Genomic DNA, 15381 nt, shown 5'->3' with positions numbered 1-15381 from the left:
AACAAAGAACGCCCCCGCCTCATGTCGACAACTTTCCATTTTAAAGTCAAAACTGAAATCTCTGGTCCACAGTGCTTGTTCTGGGAATTAAGCCAGCTTGCAGGTGAAATAGGACATTGCTGGAACTGATCCAATCCCAAAGACTTAGAAGAAGTTAAGAAAGGAAGGAAAGGATGCTTGGAATGGCGCACCATTTATGTTCCTTGTCCAACATTATAAAGATAATGAGTCTGGCAATATGTTCATTTTTGTCATCAGCTTTTTTAAATCAATTCAAGCTAATAGCATCAACCAGCCAACGCGTTTCGTTCAGATTGTCGCTTGAACTTTGTCAGGGCTATTGAGATTAAATATTGAATAAGATATCCATTGGAGTCACAAGCCTCTTAAAATAAAGGGCATGGCACCTGTATGTAAGTATAGTACATCAATGATCTACAGTGAAACACATGGGTGTAGAGGTTTCACGGCCACATAATAAGACCCCAGGTATGATAGCCTGTGAAAAACACCCAATAAGCCGGGCCGCACAATATCACAGCAGCTGAGTCGGAAACAGCTTTTGCTCAACCCAGTGCCGTAACCAACTTAGTGTACTTTGATCATAAGAAAGGCCAAAAATGGATCTGCTATTACACTGCAACGCCACAATAATTTTTGCTATTGTTGTAGGATATAACATTGATCCGTCTCTTCACTTTCTGTAGTCTGTCCTATGTCTCCAGGACATGTTTTGTTAGCAACACATTTTTACCATTGTACCATTGCTTCACCTCTGTCATCTAATTTTTGAAGCATGTTAACATGTGATGTATTCATGTTTTGCCAGTGAAGTATGAAATTTGATGTTTTCATTAATGTCATGCATTACTAAGGCTGTCTAGTTCTAAGTTCAGACAGGAAGTAAACGTACACTGTTGCAAATTATATTATTTGTGTACCCTCTAGCACAGTATTTCACATTTTAGTGAGACAAATGGATGCAATTCATGGCAGCAGATCAGTAAATTGTTATGTGTCCATTTTCTGTCTCTGTACTCATGTACTTTCCAAATATCTGGCCCATTTTGCACAACAGAGGAATCACTGATGTGGCATGTGCATCAGGGACTTCAGCTGACTCTAAGAACTGCATGTGTGCTAAAACCATTTTACCAATGTTCCTTATCACCTTGTGAGCCACATGGTGGTAAACAAGTAGAGAATCTTCATGGCATCTTCGACCACGTCCTTACATTTTCAAGCTTGAGTGATCCGACGGGACTTTGAAAAGCAATGCGTTCACATTCACTGCCCAACTTAATTGGAATGAACTCCCAGGATGCACTCTCCCAGCTGCTAGTTCATTTTAAAATGAGGTAGTTCGAATGACACTAAATAAAGCTTGCTTCTCAGAGAGAGCTAAGCATGCTGCTGTTGTTTGCCACCCTAGTATTCATTTCAGCACAAATTCATTTACCTTCAGATAAAAGTCTATAATTTTCATGACAGATGCGATTTGTGCACAGATTGTATTCTATGGGCAAGATGTACGTACCTTTCGAATAGCAGATTTCAAATAGCTAATTTGTTTCCAACTCGCCATTCAGAAATCCCTATTCTGTGAAAGTTTTCTTTTTAAATTAGGGATTCCTAGTGGCAAATTGACCAGCCTCATGAATATTAATAATGACGGTCTCAATGTGTGACCCTCTGAGAATTGTCAACATCACAGGGATTGTGGCCTGCTTAGGTCAGCAGATCCCCATGTCTGTAATTGCTTTTTAATAAAGAAAACTGGACTGCATTTAAAAAAAAAAAGTTTCCGTTTTTTATTGCTTGTATAAGGAGCTGTAGTAGTCCCGTGTACCACTGCCTCCTCTTAAACAAAGTTTTTCATTTACATTCACAAAGGAGTCCCAAGGAGACCGCTTCTAATTTGTGAATGGGTTACCACTACATGCTTGTAGACGGTATTAATGTTTTGCGACATGAATTTGGTTGCAAAACATGAAACATACTATTCTGATTCAGTATTTGGAGGGAACGTCCCTTTCAAGTATTTAATAGGTGTTTGGTTTCAAATCCAAATTGCAATTTGGTAATGTGTTACTCAATTGCAGTTTGGTTTTTAAGCATACCAAAATCCTTTTTTTGAAGCCGCAAATCAGCATGCTGGCCAAAGCAAAAGATCAGTACATCAGCCCTAACTGTGCATGGTGCTTAGACAACTAGAGAAAACATTTGGCTCCATCCAAAATGGCTGGTGCAATTTTTCTCTGCTCCTCACAACTGGGCTTTTGCGTGTCAAAATAACATATGCATCTCATTCCAGATGAAAAGGTACATACAAAAAGTATTTCAAGGTAGGCAAGAGTTTGCCTGGCCATAAAATAGAGATCTCTACATCCCGGTTTCAAATATTTTATCCCAAGGATCTGCTGAATGTATTGAATAAAGAAAAAAAGGACTAGCCTATTTGTGAATTTACATAGACTCAAGACTGTAAGACAGGGAACAAACCCTTTTGTTCGTTCATGAAGCCCTCACCCACCAACCTGGTTGGTGACATGTTTCATCATCGGGCCCACCCAGTGACACCGAGTATGTCCCGGGTGTGCTTTGATGCCTGAATACAGCGAAGTAGATATGTGTGCAGTGTAGTGACATGAAGATGAAAATTTAAAAGCTATACAGGGATCCCAGTACCCAAGGGTAAATTATATTTTAATAACTGGGTCACTGTTAGCATTAAAAAAGGCTGTTGGATGTTATAGGAGTGTTAATTAGGGTCTCCTACATCCAGGTGTGGTCTACATGTTTTAGCCACTCCTTTATGATTAAAACTGGCTTTCCTCAGGACCAAAGTGTGTAGGTGCAAATTACTTAATTTTTAAGTGATTGTGTAATTTTGAAAAATGTGGAGCACTTGCTGAGGTGCTTTACATGTGTGAGGGGGATTCCCTCTTAGAGCATTACTGGGCTAACAACAAGTATGACAAAACACACATACAGGGGAGAGTCTTAGTATGGTAACATATTCACAAAATAGTTTGATTGCCGATATCTATTGTGCTGTGTAGACAATAAATAGGCAGCAAATGGTGTAGCCATATTGGTGGTATGGCGAGGGTGAAAGTTATCATATATACGTGAAGTTTTGTGGTGGGCTAAGCATCGTAAGCACTTCAACACAAAAAAACGGAGGAAGTGCATGAAAGGAAGATTATCCTCATGTTGGCTTGTTGCCAAATTTGCCCCATGGAGTAGTCCAGCAGAGGAGTGGACCCTGAGAAGATAAAGGGGCCTCAGAGGGTTAGGAACCTGTGGAAAGAGAGCTTACCCAGCTCGTAGCTGAAGCGCTCGGTTTACTCACGAAACTATCGGTCAGTGTCTGCGTTGAATCTCTTGTTGTCTCTGCGGCCTCCGAAAGACTGTCCTGGGCCGTGTTTGTGCCTTAAATGCAGTCTGCATCATTCGGATCACCTGTGCAGGGAAGGACAGAGAAAACAGACTGTGCGAGGACACGCTGAGTCATGGCTATGCTGCGCGTGTGCAGGAGCGTAGTGTATCCTGCTGTGAGCATGCCCATGTGCGGGAGAGTAGTGTATCCTGCTGTGAGAATGCCCAGGTGCGGGAGAGAAGTGTATTCTGCTGTGAGCATGCGCGGTACCCATTGTCGGCGCCTGCGCATTGGGTGTGGCTGTGTAAGCTGTACCCAGTGTACACAGATAAGTGTACAGGTGTAGTAACATGAACGGTTGAGAAATAAAGAGCGCTAACTGGGGAAAAAAAAGGACTTAAAAAGCGCTGTGGGGCTAAGTTGTGAGGCCAGGTGTATAACTGGCTAATACAACAGAGGGACATTTAACACGGAGAGGAATCAAGAGTAGTGTTTCATATGAGGAGAAAGAAATTCATGTTTTCTGTCAACTCCACGGTATGGAGTCATTCAAGCCCAAACCCAGTTGCTGGGTGGAGAGGCGATAGATCCATCTCTGTTCTTTTGTATGAAGAATCCGGTCATTGTCTATTTGTTTAATGTCAAATTGTTCAATGACAGTCCAGAAAACGTAATTGGGGGTGTGGTGTGCCTTGAGGTAGTGCTCTGTCAGTCTGCTGATGTTTTTGCCACACCTGATCGTGCTTCTGTGTTCAACCTCTCTAATTCTGATTTTGCGGGTCGTCATGCCCACGTAACGGAGCCCGCAGGGGCATGTTATAAGGTACACAAGGTTACTGGAGTTGCAGTTGGTGTGTTGGCATTGTGTCCAGACTTTGCCAGGTTCAGGGTTGAGAGTTTTCGTTGGTTTAGTGAGATGGCACACACTGCAGTTGTTGCATGGATAATCACCAGTGACTTTGGGGAGGCACCAACAATTGAGGACTGTATTGTCCATAGATTTAGGACTGGCACGTGGTCTTGTTGTCACTAGTTTGTCTTTAAGGTTGTTAGCACGTTTAAATTTAAAGCGCGGGATCTCCTATTCTCTGCTGCCTGAATTGATTATCTTCCAATGTTTGCGGATGATACTAGAAACTTGATTTGACGCTCCTACCAGTGTACCCACAGAAATCTATACCTTCGAACAAGCAGTTTACACCAACATAGAGAAACTGAACCCCAAAGGAACTTTCAACAATCTATCGAAAAAAGACAGTGACATCATACACGGCTACACCATTTGGCGCTTATTTATTGTCTACACAGCACAATAGATATCGGCAATCAAACTGCTTTGTGAATATGTTACCATACTAAGACTCTCCCCTGTATGTGTGTTTTGTCATTCTTGTTGTATGTCCAGTAATGCTCTAAGAGCGAATCCCCCTCACACATGTAAAGCACCTTAGCGAGTGCTACACATTTTTCAAAATTACACAATCACTTAAAAATTAAGTAATTTGCACCTACACACTTTGGTCCTGAGGAAAACCAGTTTTAATCATAAAGGCCTGGCGGAAACATGTAGACCACACCTGGATGTAGGAGACCCTAATTAACACTCCTATAATGGTAACAAGACAAAATATCGAATTCAAAATATAGAATTACCAAAATATCGAAGTCAAAATATAGAATGGACAAAATATCGAATGGACAGAATATAGTGGTGAAAAATATCGAATTGAAGGTAAGTAATTTAGTATCGAATAGTAATTTTTACCCCTACGCTATCTAACCTTTTCCCTACTGTTGCACTCTCTGGAGTGGGAATAGTAATTTTTACCCCTACGCTATCCAACGCTTTCCCTACTGCTGCACTCTCTGGAGTGGGAATAGTAATTTTTACCCCTACGCTATCCAACGCTTCCCTACTGTTGCACTCTCTGGAGTGGGAATAGTCATTTTTACCCCACACTATCAAACGCTTTCCCTACTGTTGCACTCACTGGAGTGGTAATAGTAAATGTTATATTTCTTATTTCAATAATTTTAAATTACTTTTAAGACATTTAAAAAAATCGAAATTTTGACTGACTATATTTTTTAAAACTATATTTTTGATTCGATATTTTTGAACTTACCTGTTTGTAGATAGGAATTCAATATTTTTGCATTCTATATATTTTCTTCGATATTTTGGTCATTCTACATTTGTGAATTCGATATTATGTCAGTGATCCCCTATAACATCCAACAGCATTTTTTAATGCTAACAGTGACCCAGTTATTAAAATATAATTTACCCTCGGGTACTGGGATACCTGTATAGCTTTTAAATGTTCACCTTCGCGTCACTACACTGCACTCTCAGAAACATACCTGCTCCGCTGTATTCAGGCATCGAAGCACACCCGGGACACACTCGGTGTCACCGGGTGGGCCCGATGATGAAGCATGCCACCAACCAGGTTGGTGGGTGAGGGCTTCATGAACAAACAAAAGGGTTTGTACCCTGTCTTTCAGTCTTGAGTCTATGTAAATTCACAAATAGGCTAGTTCTTTTTGATCTCACATATAAAACCCCTGGAATACGGACTAGCTACCTAGTCCTCTCTCTCTCCTTTGATAGTGATATAGCGAGATATGTATTGAATAAAGAACACACACTAGAACATCATATAGCCCAGGCTTTGTCAATTTATATAAAATGCTGATTTGACATCACACTTGCTAGCTCTGCACCATGGTGTTATATTTCATTTCAGTACCCTGATAAGATGTACTCTGACAGGTAGACTGCTCAAAATTGGGTTAGCACCCAGAGGAGGTGTAGTAATATACACGATAGAGACACAGGAAGATTTCAAAACAGAGGTATTCTACTCATGGATTACATTCCCAGCAGCGAATGCCGTAACAAAATCTTTTCATTATTATAAACATGAAGAAGTTCCAGGGGTCTACGATCTGTTTGAGGAGATTGAGATTTGGCTTACTTACCAGGAACATATTTTCTGGTTTAATGGCTCCCTATCCCATACAAGAACAAGAGCAAGGCTTAGTCCTTTAGGAAGACCAGGAGCAACATGGCCGCTATTAGTGACCTACACACCACATCCAGACATTGAGACAATGCCAGGTGATGAACTGCTAATTTAACACAAAGAGTTGAGAAAACTCTACAGACACATGACACACTTGGTCTTAAGGACACTCACGGTCCAATCAACAGCAATCACACCTACTGCAGCTCCTACACAGAGCATAGGTACCAAAATCACTCCACAAACATTACACGCAGTAATGGGCAAAGTGCCCACAAAACGTGAACACATTTCTTTTTGGGTAGCTCAGAAAATAACCCAGTTAGAAGCAGTATTCCCAAATACAACACAGAATGTTAACAATCTGCTTTGCCATTGGGGATTACACCACAGTTAGAGGATTGTACCTCTTGGGGTACAGTGTTTGCTGCCATATATACCAGAACTCATGGAATTCCTTCATTAGCAGTAATACCAGATGTATTAAGACAAATACAAAATGAGTATGGATCAGAACCAGCCCTAAACTTAGGGATGAAGTTATTCAATAACTACGACCAGGTATCATCCATACTGTTAGCTAATATTAAAAAGGAAGCAGCATCAGTGTCAATCCGCCAACTCCTACAGGAGTTCTCTCCATTACAACAGGTGAATGAACCACCCAAAATAATTAAAACTGCATATGCAGAATTAGGCAGGGATAGTTTGGGGAGAAGTGCTTTAAAACCTCAACTACAGGGCAGTCCCAAAAAGGACGCTGCTAAGCAGATACCTACTTCTTCTAAAAAGAAGTGGGATAATAAGAAAGGATCTCATTCCCAAGGTAGGGCTCCTCCACAGGAGCCCTCTGAAAAGAGGTACAACCTTAGGAATAGGAATAATATTAGGAAATCTGACAGGTATCAGGATACTGATACACGTTCTCTCGCGTTCCTTTCAGGGCTCAAAGAAAAGCTCAGAAAGAGAAGGTCAGAAAATAGAGAGGAGCACACACAGTCCAGAGACAAGCAGCGCGCTCAACTTTACTTTACTTCTAAAAAAGAAGATAAGCAAAATCCAAAACCTCAATTTGAGAAAAAGAAAGTTGCTGGTCTGAAAATCAGACATACCCAGAATTCTGAGGACACAACTTCTGAACGGGGAATGGGCTCTGATGATGCTAGACAGTGCGGCAGAAGTAACAATAGCTCACCTGTACCTGAAGGAATTTCTGGTAACTGCGTAGTTGAATGATTACATCACGGTGGAAACACCAGGCACCAGGGTGAGCGTCCCACATAAGTTATATGAAATAACACTCCGGATGGAGGGGGACAAGCCCAGGAAAGTAAAAGGTCTTTTTTGGAAGAACTTATCATCTGGTTATCACATCCTGTTAGCAGAACAAGATTGGCCGCCACCATTCGTAATGGAGTGCCCCAGGGGAGAAAGTATAATTTTTCCTGCATTTTCCAACCACGTTCCCGTTCACCTTAAAAATACATATGCACAGGAGTGGGCAGTAGCAGTAGCCCAAGCTCCGGCATTGTACAAAATTCACGTAGGGTGGGATTAGAACTCAACCTACCACGTGATCCTGTTAAAAGTTTCACCTAATGCTCAAAGGCAATATCCAATAAAGCAAGAAGCTAAAAAAACAGGTCAGAGAGATCTTAGATCAACTTGAATACCAGGGGGTCATTGAAAAATGTACCTCTCCAATGAACAATCCTTTGTTTCCTGTCGCTAAATCCGACAATACCTATATAGATTACAGACATTTAAACTCATGCACAAAGACATTTGCTGTCCAAAATGCACATAGTGCCGTATGAATGAATAACATTGTAAGCAAAAAATAAAAAAACACACTTTGTAACTCAAAAGGATTTTTCTGTCAAAATATAGCACCTGAAAGCAGGTATCTGACAATTTTGTCAACTAGCACAAGGGTATAAGAATAGCCCCAGTGTATTTTCAGGAAGAGTAACAGAGTTATTTAACATATTTGATGAAGAAGCGTTGTCCTATGTGGATGATATTTATCTGACAGACGACTACTTAGGGAGGCACTTGACCAGGGTAAGCACCATTATTATGGGATTTGCCGGAGAGAGCTACAAATTCAACTTTAAAAAATTAAAAATAGCCCACCTCAATCTTCTATTTTTGGGATATTCGCTATCAAGTGAAGGCAAAAGTCTGTCAGCTAACTTTTTAGAAGTGTGCGCTGTCCAGCCTCCAAGATCATTAAAAAATGTACAATCAGTGCTAGGATTCCTACATTTCGGCAGGACATACATTTTAGATTACGCACAAAGAGTAAAACCTTTCTATGACTTAATAAAACCTGACTTTTCAGCCAGAGATTGGACACAAGGACATACTAGTATTCTTTGTTTACTCCAGGAAGACATGATTGCTTCCAAACATGTGTAAACGTATGCCACTTAGTGATCCGAATAATTGCAGGTCAATGTGGATACACCTATTTGACCTTTAACGAAGGAGAAACTGTAGCAATCACTTACAAATCACATCTGTGCAGAAACGCGTTTCACTTCAACAGAAAAAATACTGACAGCCGTTCAGACTGCTGTAGCAAAAGAAAGAGCACTGGCACAGGGAAAATGCATTATTGTCATAATTCCAGTACCATCTTTAGAAGCGGTTACAAAGGCCAGTATCCCAAATGCAAATGTATTACATCCACAATGGATACAATAGGCTGATTCTCTTACTGCAACAGATGTTGAATACAGATTTGATCCAAGTTTAAAAACACAAGCATTCCTGCAATATGAACAAGAATATCCTCTACCTAATGAAATGTTGCCTCTAGAACGATATGAATATAATATTTATACTGACAGATCTGCGCAACCGGCCATAGGAAGTAAGCAGTAATATTTTTTGGCGTGTGCTATCTTTAAAGGTTGCATGCGTGATGGCAAGTTTCATGCTAGTTGCACAAAAATGCAATCTCTAGGAGACTGTACGGCTCAGTTTCTATTTACTGTGTACAGTCATACAATGAGTACTTACAGCATTGGGAGCAAAACAGGTTTGAAGATGCAAAAGGAGTCATTAAGCACAAAATGCTATGGGAACAAGTAGCAGAATTAAAAGCCAAGATACAGAGGGCTCACGTGATCCATACACTGAGTCATCAACGTGATGGCGTTCATGTTGAAGGGAATTCATTGACTGATGAAACAGCAAAGGTGGCTGTTCGCATTGCTTCCGTAGCTGCGCGGACTCGTTCAAAAACGAGAATAGACGGAGATGTTATGGTAGCTATCATCACATCACGCAAAGGCAGCACAGCAGTACCTAAAAGATTTCCACTCAAATACTCCTACAAGTTAGATGCACAAAACATTCCATAAAATAAGATTCCTGGAGTGGGGGTAGAGTAATACCAAATATGGATCGTAGTCAAGGTTTAATACTAGCTGTACAAGAGGATCTGGGCACTGTGCACACAAGCGTTACAGAGACTATTTCTTTACTGAAGCAGCGCTATTGGTGGCCGGGGTTTACTAAGCAAACTATAGACTATGTCTTGAAATGCAACATCTGCCAGCAGATGAAAGGCTCCACCGTTGCAGCCCAGCTCAGACGCCATTACTTAAATCTGACAAACCTCTTGCATGTGTGTACTTTGACCACTGCGGCCCCTTACAAATGGACGGGGCCTACAGATATATCATGGTTGCAGTGGATTCATGCTCGAGAATCCTATGGGTATGGCCTCAGAGTTTGTCTAACGCTCGAATTGTTATAAAAGATTTGCAAGTCTTTATTGGCACATACGCAGTTAGCATGTTACATTCTGACCACGGCCCTGCGTTTAGCTCTCGGGCTTACAAAGAGGCCATGGAAGGAATGGACTTGCTTTGCGGTTCTCATCTCGGTACCATCCTGAGGGAAATTCGGTTGTGGAGAGAAAAAACTGGGACTTAAAGCAATCTTTAACAGGTAGGGTATTAGGCAAGGGCGGTAGTTGGGTCACACACCTGTATGGGGTACGGCGGGCATTAAACAACCAGCCAAGAAGCTCTCTAGGGGGTGTCACTCCAAATGAGGTCCTCTTTGGGACACAAATATGGGTACCTGATCTTGATTGTGAAGGGGCAGTGTCAGATGAAAAACCATTTGATTTCCATGATCGTTTGGCTGTTTTACAGGATCTAAATGAATCCAGGACAAAACAAAGCAATGTCCAAATAAAGCAGACCGCCACTGAGGAAGTCAAGGTAGTCACGGCAAGACCTGTCTGGATCCCAAAAGTCAGAGATCTTGTTAGAGAGAAAATTACGGCAAAAAGGAATTTGGACTCTCCTACAGAAAACCTGTACCAGTCCTTGCAGTACAAGGAACAAGAACTGTGCTGCTCACGCTTCTTGCCGGAAAAAAGGAGAAAAGATTTGTCTCAATTGACTTAATCATATCACAATATGTGGCCGATACTAAACAGTAGGCCTAGTGGACTCCGCTGTAGCAGACGCCCTCCACTAATTACAATCCGAGAAGTTCAAACAGAAAGACTCCTCATGTTTGAAGAGCCGCCTGTAAGGAATGAAGGACTAAGCAACAATGCTATGGAACTTGTTCCAACTGAACTAGACATTCAGATTCAAAATAAAAATCGTAATAAATTCACGAGTTGCAATTAGACCGAATACAGACATCTACATCAACATGCCTCGTCGAGAGGAAAATAACATTTCAACTAATCCCAATGCAATTCCTGCAATTGATCCAACAGCTTCTGGCTTTTTCATTAACTTTGATATGTTTTCTCTGGATCCAAGTGAGCCAGAAACAACACCAGCCAAAACACCATTCAAACGAGAATTGAAGAACTTTCTTCTCTTTCTTCAAAAGACATACCTGGTATCACGTTGGATTGAACACTGGGTAATTTCTGGGGTATTGTTTTTTCTTTTCTGGCTAGACTTAGTATTGACTTTTAGTATGCTTATCAATGGACATTATCTACAACAAGGTTCCACAGCCCAAACGGTCAACATCCTGTTGAAGCCACATCCATCATCACATCGTGAACAAAGAGACTTGTCATCAGTGAACATTACAGCTGTTCCTATACCCGATGGTATAGGTTGTAACAAGGTTGATTTCAACATTTTCGGCCCAACCGAACTTAAAAAAATTAATCATGTATTTAAAATCTCATTAAGTGATTTATTTACCTCCAGTACATTTTCTGATGATTGGGGCACTGAAACAGTAAATAGCTTGTTGTCTGATTTAGAGAAAACTGCTGCATTTTCTAATAATGAAATGTTAGAGGGTTCTTCAGACTATGACAAATTGTACTGTTACCAACATCATGGTCATCATTTCCTGCACAAATCTATTTCGGCTAGGAATGTTTTTGAGTACCATCAGCACTGAAAATTATGTTGACAAACACTAAACAAATTTACTCTGCTTCCTTTTTGGCTCAATTGTCTGAACAGGGTTTCAACCTACGGAAAGACAAAATTGACTCAAAATCAATTTGGGGTTCAAGGGACTGGCAAGTCCAGGGTACAGAGGCACTATTTAGAGCATGCCTCATTCCACAGCAGATTATCTCTTTAAATGATACTTTAAACATACAGCCTGTCTTGGAATAGCCAAGATAAAGGATCTGAACACTCCAACGCTTCCTACACCAACACAGGGGTAGCAGACTTCTTCTACAAAGGAAGGGGCAACAGTTGTTGACCTACTAAAGTACAGAAGATCTGACCCAAATTGGAAGGAGTGGGTGGTTTGGCCCATTGACCTAAACACATGCCATGAACGGTTCCTGCACATCACCAAGGGACTCAGTATACATAGGCCAGACCCACGATATGTACAGAGAGTAAATCCAGGGGTAGTGACATCCTATAGTGTTGGGAAGTTGTGCCTAGAATGGCTAGAAACCTCAACACTTTCAGAAGTGAAACAACACTTATCTATACTCTCTTAGTGACTTTTTACTAGGACCTAGGAAACAATGTCAAAAACGTTTCACATGTGCAGGCATTTATGCTGCCCATAAGGAAATCTTTAAGATTTCCCAACAAGAAGCCATAGTGAGAATACGGGAAATAGACCGTACAAACGTAGAAAGAGAGTTAGCTGTGGTGGATATTGGGTTAACAACTTTGACCTCCAGAGTATATTCATTGGGCAACATTGTATCTTCTGCTATTCACATACTAGAACAGGATTTAGCCATATTACAACACGGCCAATCACAGTTACGTTCTATTATGTTTTTGAGCTGGACGCTACAATATTTGCGTACAGGCTATGTGCCTTGGCTTTTTTAAAAAAGTACATCTCTGTTTTCAGAACACAATCTAACTGATACGCAGATAGAAATGGCACAAAGAGGAGCAAAATATACAATGCTGCACATTGAAAAACTGGACAGGCTACCATTCAGAGTAGCCAAATAACCATCCACTGAGTGGCTAATCCCTGGCCAAATCACTCTCCCGGTCACTACCTTTCAGTTTCACTATTGCCTTGAGCAAAGCCAGGCAGGCAAATATAAAAAGTTGGGTAAAGAATACATTAGGAAATCCTGGGATTTACCATATAGTTTTTGATGCTGGAGTGGGGATCGAGAAATGTTTCGTAGTGGTACCAACTGCAAGAGCACTTTAAGCGGTTCTCCCATGTGCTAAGATATTGTTTTGCACAGGCCTGTAATGGTTCAGTTTCGAATCTTTCTTGCCATATGAAAGGAACTCCAGCTGCCATGATCAGGTCAGCATTTGAGTTACTTTTGAATGGAAGTTACATGATGCTGAACGATCAAGGTTGTTTTGGGATGCTCCCGGGCATTGCCTATCTGGTCACAGTGAACACCAAGGTTACTTGCTGTATGCAAGTATTGTTTCCTCTGTCAAATACAGTCAGAGAAGCGCCAGTATGGCCTTCACTGAATATTTCTTTAATACAGTTTGATGCTTTGAGCAGAATGAAAGCCATGCTTTTACAGCAAACCGTGCCATTAACCTCCGCTTGAGAAACCTTTGAACTTCAAGTTGCAAGGACCTCAACAGAGTTACAGGCTTACTAACTGCCCCCGACATTTTGTAGAAATGATGGGTCGCATCGTTAATATGTCAGATACGAGTGGTATTGTACACCTATTTAAGACCATAGGGTCAGGTTTCCGTACACCTTCCAGATCATCCTCGGAGTTATTCCTAATTTTATACATTCCGTATTTGGAAGCATTTTCTGGGATCTACCTCTGAACCTGCTTGCTATTGCTGGAATCCTGATTGTCGTTTACCTGCTACGCAATGGATGAACCATCCACCAGCGAGATTGCAAAAGCTCTCCTGGTAAGATATTACTGTGAGTGTATGGTACAACATCTGGGTGCACCTCGCCTTCGAGAACTAAGTGCTTCTTGGTTCCTGTCATTCAGACCAGTCTTCGAAGACTGCATCATACCTGTTTTCCGATGCCTGTTTTGCGGAGGAGAATGTGAGTTGGACATCTGTCTGGCACCTCTAACACAGATGCCAGTGGACTTAGATTCCAGGCTGGAACCACTGCGGTCCCAGGCTCATTTCTGTTCTCAGCGTATTCCCATCTTAACACATGCATTCCTCGAGGATCTGCAGGTGCCCTTCAGCTCCACCCTTGGCACCGAGGTATTGACTACAGCACCGGCTGCCTCTCCAACAGCTGTTGGCAGCACTGAGATTCACCTATGCTCTCCTGACGTGCTATGCGAGGTACTACAATGTTTGTCCCCCACGGCAGGCAGCAGGCAGCAGGCAGCAGGCAGCGACAATGCTATGTCTCCCAGCCAGGACATATAATCTGAATCTGGCTCACCGTGTGCTGGGAACAAACTCAGTTTTTCTTTGCCCTTTTTCTCAAAAGAACTTTTTTCAAATTGACACTTTCGATAACAAAGCATGGCCTTCTAAGTACGCTTTCAGTAGTTCAACTTGTGTGATCAAACTAATTTAGAACTGTGATTTGCGGAACTTTGCTACAATGTCAAACTTCACAAAGACCATTTTTCCCCATTTTTTAAACTGTTTTTAAATGATTTTTTAAAAACGTTTTTAGAAATATTTTAAATGAATGCTTGATAATTGTATGCACTGACACCGTTATAAATCTCTATTTCAAAATGTGTATTAATATTAAATATTAGGTGGAGTGGGTGTTATATTTCATATCGGTACCCTCATATAGGTCCAGGGAACATTGTACACTTTCCCTACATCATCTCCCCGTCATTTCATATGAACTAACCTTAAAAGGACATAACTCCAAATAAGGACTGAATGCCTTATAAGGACTGCAGCCTTTTATGGACTAAACCTTTCACCTAGTTCCATGCAGAAGGTGGGGTTTTCCCAATCGATATTGCTAAGACGTCATCCTTAGCACATATGAATAATTTATGAGTACACTCTCTAGGAGGTATAATTTACCTCTCCCATCAACACTCAAGGTTTAATCCCCAATGTCCTCCTCATACTGAACAATGGGTAACACACGCACATAGACTGTATAAATACAGCACCTCTTGCTATCAGTAGTCAGGAGGGAACTGAGACTTCAAGGCCGACACACTGACTAGAGACGCTGCGGCTCCGACATGCAGTCGCTCCAGCTGAAAGTGGTCTGACTATCCCTTGCAGGGTGTCCAACTCGAGTCCAGGACGAAGTCCCACACTCTCACTATTCAGGTAGTGGGGTTCGACTAAATCCTAGCGGGATTTTTGGCTCTTAGATTCTTGTTTCTTAGACTCTTAGGTGCATATGTATGAAAATCCGTTTATGCAATTCTCAAATAGCGATTTTTTGAGAATCGCTTTTTGAGAATTGCAAAACGGGATGTATTTAAAAATTCACAATATTTTTGCGATTTCTCAGTATTCCTTAATTGCGACAAGCAAATTGCGAAATCACAATTAAGCAATACCTTCCCATTCATTCCTATGG

Source organism: Lissotriton helveticus, chromosome 4_1 (assembly GCF_964261635.1).
Source record: "Lissotriton helveticus chromosome 4_1, aLisHel1.1, whole genome shotgun sequence".
In the NCBI taxonomy this organism is placed as follows: domain Eukaryota; kingdom Metazoa; phylum Chordata; class Amphibia; order Caudata; family Salamandridae; genus Lissotriton; species Lissotriton helveticus.
Note: the sequence above shows the minus strand (reverse complement) of the source record.